At 37.0% G+C, this 5,620-nt stretch overlaps 1 long non-coding RNA gene across 1 annotated transcript in view; it reads left to right on the forward strand.

Moving 5' to 3' along the window:
- The first annotated feature begins 3,875 nt into the window (after positions 1–3,875).
- The window catches only part of LOC107755434 (uncharacterized), a 7,309-nt gene continuing 5,564 nt past the window's right edge, over positions 3,876–5,620 (forward strand). The window contains exons 1-2 of the long non-coding RNA XR_001641696.1: positions 3,876–3,897; positions 5,241–5,243. This is a non-coding gene — a long non-coding RNA (uncharacterized LOC107755434). The remainder of the gene's footprint in view (positions 3,898–5,240; positions 5,244–5,620) is intronic.

The raw sequence follows: 5,620 nt of genomic DNA on the forward strand, positions 1-5,620 counted from the left end.
TTCTATTTATGATGTATTGACACAAATTTCAAATGATTTTCAACGGTCGCTTTGTCGCATCCAGTGTACTAGACAGACTTTAGCTGTTGCGGCGCAGACACGGTGTTTTACTCACCTATCGAGAAGAAACAAAGCAACCTCAGCGTCCGATCACAGGCTTTCCGCTCCTTGAGTTCTCTCCAGCGCTGGAAAGCTGGTCCGATATTTATACGGGTCCTACTTCTTGCCTTGTTGCCTTAAGCCTTCTTTTGTTCTGCAGACGTTTTCCTCTTTTGTTTTTTATCCGCCATCTCTATCTTTCTGTCGCTCAGCTCGGCTAATGTCCGTCCCGGGCACTGAACGCTCTCTCCTCCACATCATGAGTAGACACGCCCCTTACTGCTGATTGGCTACAAGTTTGTTTTGCTATTCGGCCCGAATCAGTTTTCTAAAGCGTTTTTGAAAAATCGCTTACCCCACCTTTAAGAAGCTTCTTTCAAATGCTAAAACTGTGAAATTGCTAATATTAATTCCAAATGTCCAATAATTCCAAATTATGTAAAAATTTTACAACAACAAAACTTTATTATATCACAAAACAACTAAATTCATTATTCAGCAATCAAATTCACAAGCAATTGAATATAGTCATGATTCATGCTTGATTTACACTTTACATCAAGCAAAATATTGCAATGGAGGTTGCTACTCCAACATAAATGTCTGTCTGTGTTTTCAGATCATCAGCTTTTTCTCGCAGTGCAGAGAGTGTGTGTGCACATGGTAGCAAGATTAAAAAACTTGGCAGAATATGCATCCATTTATGCTAAAATCTCTGATTGGGGGATTTAAACACTTGACATCTGCCAACTCCAAGAATGAAAGCTTGTAGAGGCTTGTTACCAATGCAAAACAGTGAAAATGTAAAATATAAAAAAAATTTAAGTTTTCAAAATATATAGCCATCAGACCAATAATGCAGACAACCACACTTAAGTAACCAACAGAAGCAAAAATCATAATCACCGTTCAAATTGAATAAATTTAATAAGAAATATCCAAAAATAAATTAAATAACATTAAGTTGCCATTTCTTGATGTTACGTCCTCATTATACAGTGATTTGAGGGAGCAATTATTCTCACTGACCAATTTAAGTGCTCAAATGAATTTATTTTAGCATGTTTATTTAATTTCATAGCATCATTCCTGTATGCTACTGTCATGTCAGTTCAAGGAATTTCTAAGTCAAATGTAGTCATTTTCTAGAATAAATTCATGGATCAGCAATTGAACATAACATACACTTCCTTTGTATTAGATACATCTAAAATTACAAGCTATTTCAGCAGATTTAAATTCTAAATAACTTTTATACTACTACTACTACTATAACCAGATTCCATGCACAAACAGAAACCACCAACAACTTTGTTGGGACTGAATACAAGAACGTCCACAGGCGATATGGAAGAAAAGGAACAAAAAGACAAACAAACAGCTCCTGTGTGAAACAGCAACAGCAAAATCCACTTGGACGAATAAAACTCAGCAAAAGCCCTGCATGCTTCTTTTAAACACTTTAAAACAATGGCTGAACAATCGAGATATTGAAGGGAGAAGAAAACATCTAATGCAGAGCTTAACCTTAACACAATGTATTATTATAGTAAATGGAAGGACAGTAAAATGGGCTTATATCCCGTTTCCCTCAGCACTCAGGCCAATCAGTTAGCGCTTAAGACGGGAACAGTTTGAGGCACCTGATTAATCTTTCCCTTCCTTTTCGAAAAACGAGTGACCCTGCAAGGTCACCGGACAAATGTGCTTGAAACAGAGCTGGGACTCCCATTGGAGGTCTCAAACACTTTTCAAATTGGAGTCCGGCACTGCGTTGACACACTGCTTCATCCCAATGATGCCCAGAATGTCTATTATTGGTGGCCTGGCCGTTAAATGAGCAGAAGGTGGATGACCTCTGTGATCTAATAAGCTGGTGTCACAGTTAAAAAGTCTAGTGTGGCCCAGCGCAGGGACAGACGCTTCCCTGAAGGACAGTTACACAGTAATTTGATGCCTCGTCTGCCTCTGATTCTAGTCAATCAACCAGACTGGAGGTGCAGTTGGAGATATCCTGTAGAGGACTGAGCCTCAAAAATCCAAAAACGATCTCTTGCAGACCGATACAAGCGAGAGGGCTTTGAAGCGGGTTCTTTTACTCGATTGACCTGGTAAAATAACGCAACCAAGACTACATATGGCACCTCTTGGATTGGACTGCATTTGTATGCTTAACTTCCTTCTGAAGTAATCAACACAACAATTTATATGCATTTTCATGTTTCTTGAATAAGAAAGTATCTGCTATAGAAGCAAATGTAAACAAAGGCCTGTTTTTTCCCAATGTTATTTCGATCAGTTTTATATCTGACACACAACGTTTTGATTTACATGCAACAAAGGCAAGAACTCTGCGTACAGAATTGCGCGTTTGCACAACCCTGTCCTTCATTTACCCAGACAAAAAGCTGATGTTTTAAAGAGATATCAACAGAGCCCTGTCTTTTGTTGTCATCAAGAAAAATGATGCCTCCATGTGAGAATTCCACCGAGGCTTATTCATATCTCACAGAGCTAGCGCTACTGCACAATAAATGTTTATTAATAACTTCAGAGCACACTGCAGTGATGACTTTTAAACTCCTTGAAGACTTTTTTTCCCTTTTTTGTCAAAATGTAAGAGCATAGTTCCTGTTGGCATTCCTCCCAGCTTTAAATATACATTTATACTTATACTTATCAATATAAAAGGAAAACTGCACAACAGGTTTGGAAACTACCAGGTAAAGAGACAAGGATTCTTGAGGGAAGAAACTATGATCTCTGCATAGACAAAAATTTGGGAGACAAAGAGAGTATGCATCTTACCCAATAATATACCTGCAATCTAGGGGTGACCCCGAATAGTGGACGATTCGATGCTTCGATAGGAGGAGCCTGATTTGACTACCAATCTCACAGTCGAATATTCGCGGGTGTTATGATCATGCCATTTTGGCTATATGGGGGTGCTCAATGTCTAATTTCACATAGAACTACTGGTTTTCTCCCAATAAGTTAATATACAGCCTATTAAGATAATGTTGTAAATAAGAATCTGAAAAGAAAGAAGCTTCAAATAAATATTTTAACGTGCGTGAATAAATCCAACCACTCCTATAGATTTAAGTTTCACTTTCTATAATTCGTGACCGACAGAGGAGCATCTTGGCGGCCGGGATTTAAAACTTTAACAAGACTCAAATTGACACAGGCAGAGTGAAAGACTGGATTTTTTCAATCAGGTAAGGTACAAGAGATTTCAAAACATTTCAGCCGGTTTATATATATCGTGTACATATTTTTTTATCTCGTATAAGACGCAATTGGTTGAGTTGCGCTGCAGAAAAGCACTTCATTGTACGGTGATTATCTCTTCAGCGTGCAGCGCGAGCAGGACAAACAAAAATACAGAATATTAATAACAATGACTGGGACTGTCATTTACATAATTATAATGAGAACACTATTATAATAGTGAACGCGTCCACAAAAGGAGTTCATTCAGAGCCGCGCAGACACGTTTATGCATTCGGGGCATTTTGTGCAGATAGCCTATAAATGTATAAATAACGAAGCGTATTCTATATGAGATAAATGATGAGTTAAATCCCATTGATTAAAAACCTGCTGCTTCATTCTACTGGTCATCTTCAGCACGCGCAGCTCAAAACAGAAATGCAGAACATTAATAACTGCTGTCATATACATAACGTTATAATGAGAGCACTATTGTAAAAAATGTTGTGAATTCTTAGGGTTTCGCTGACGTTTAATGTTAACTATCTTTTAATCAAAATATAAAACATTATTTACCCCGTTTGTACACTGTAAAAAAGCCAACTAACAAAAAGTCCTCCAAATAAACATAAAACAGTAAATTGAACTAAGACATTTTGATTGGAAGTGTTCATGCATGATACTAAGTTGATTCAACAAATTCGTTCCTTAAATGTTAAAAACGTGCAATGTTATGTTGATCTTACTAAGAAGTTTTAGTTTTCCTTAAATCTCGCGATTCTCGTTAGCGCGTGCGCAGTTTGAACAGTGAACGCATGTGCAGTATGAGACTTAAACTACTTAATCGCGGGGTTTCCAGAGTTTGATGCAGGTGAGAAGACAGTGGTTTCCAAAAGTTGTTGGTGAGAAGAAGCGGTTGACAGTGTCCTGCCTAATCAATCCATCTTTTCTGCACAATAACTGGTATGTATTAATCATTTATATAATCGCCTATGTTATTTGTCACATATAATATACTGTGCTCTTCAAAAACTGATGGCGTAATCTAATTTAGCAGTTAACTTACTCATTCGATGCTGATGTGAAGGAGTGGTGTCGTGCCTGATCCATCTCTGCAAAATCATTTGTACGTATTAATAATTTTTATAATCGACTTTATGTTATTTGTCATATATAATGAATATTGTGCTCTTCACAAACTGACGGCCTAATTTCATTTCGCAGTGTGTTTCGGATTTCGCGCACTTTGGGGCCTTTCGATGTTGATGTGAAGGAGTGGTGTCGTTCCTGATCAATCCAGCTTTTCTTTAAAATAACTGGTGTGTATTAATCATTTTTATAATCGAAAATATCGAAAATAATTTTATAATATTTTATTAGTCATGTAATATATCTTGCTCTGTTCCCAAACTGACGGCCTATTCTAATTTAGCAGTGGTTTACTGATTTAGCACACTGAAAAATGCATCAAATGAAATCGTTTTAATAATGGAGAAATTGCGAAAATTATGTAACATTAGAGTATTAAATGAGACGTTTGAGACGTTTGCTAGACAAAAATGTAACTTATAGTAAATGAGCAAGTAAATGAGCACTGTGCACCTCTTTTCCCTCTTTTCAAGAATATTGCTAATGGGAAAAGGGATTTTATTTTAATAATCGTTTGATGGAAAAATCGCGTGATATTAATAATGTAGTATAATGTTACTGCTTTTGTGCCCTTTTGAATAAAAAAAAAATCCATATAAAAATGGGATAAACTGTTGAAAAAATTATGTTTTCACAGCGAATTAGTCCATAGGAGGAAATGCAATGCAGATATTGTAAATTTTCAAATTCTGACCCAGAGGTCCTGGTAAAGCATTACAGGCTTCGTCATGGACAAGGTCATAAAGGAACAAATTGGCCTTGCCTATATTCAGATTGTGTCTGCTCATTCAGGACACAAAGTGCTTTAAGATCGCATTTGTCACGCTGCCACACCCGCCGAACTATTAGGCAAGTTAGCCTATCATTTAAATGTGAGCTGTGTGAGTTTGAAAATGTTTGCAGTGAAAGCATTTTTTTTAGACATCTTAAAGGACATTTAAAAAGGCATGAAACTGTACGGTGTCCTTTTTCTGGCTGTGAGTATAAAACCAACAGGCTTACAAATTTTGCCTCTCACAGGACTAGGAAACACAAAACTCACACAACAAATGATTTAAGAAACTCGGTCATTACTGAAACTGAGAACATTAACACTGATACAACATTGAACTTTGATGATAATGATGACCATGATGCTGGGGAGTCCTCACAG

The sequence above is a fragment of the Sinocyclocheilus rhinocerous genome, unplaced genomic scaffold (assembly GCF_001515625.1).
Source record: "Sinocyclocheilus rhinocerous isolate Xijiao unplaced genomic scaffold, SAMN03320098_v1.1 scaffold140, whole genome shotgun sequence".
In the NCBI taxonomy this organism is placed as follows: Eukaryota; Metazoa; Chordata; class Actinopteri; order Cypriniformes; family Cyprinidae; genus Sinocyclocheilus; species Sinocyclocheilus rhinocerous.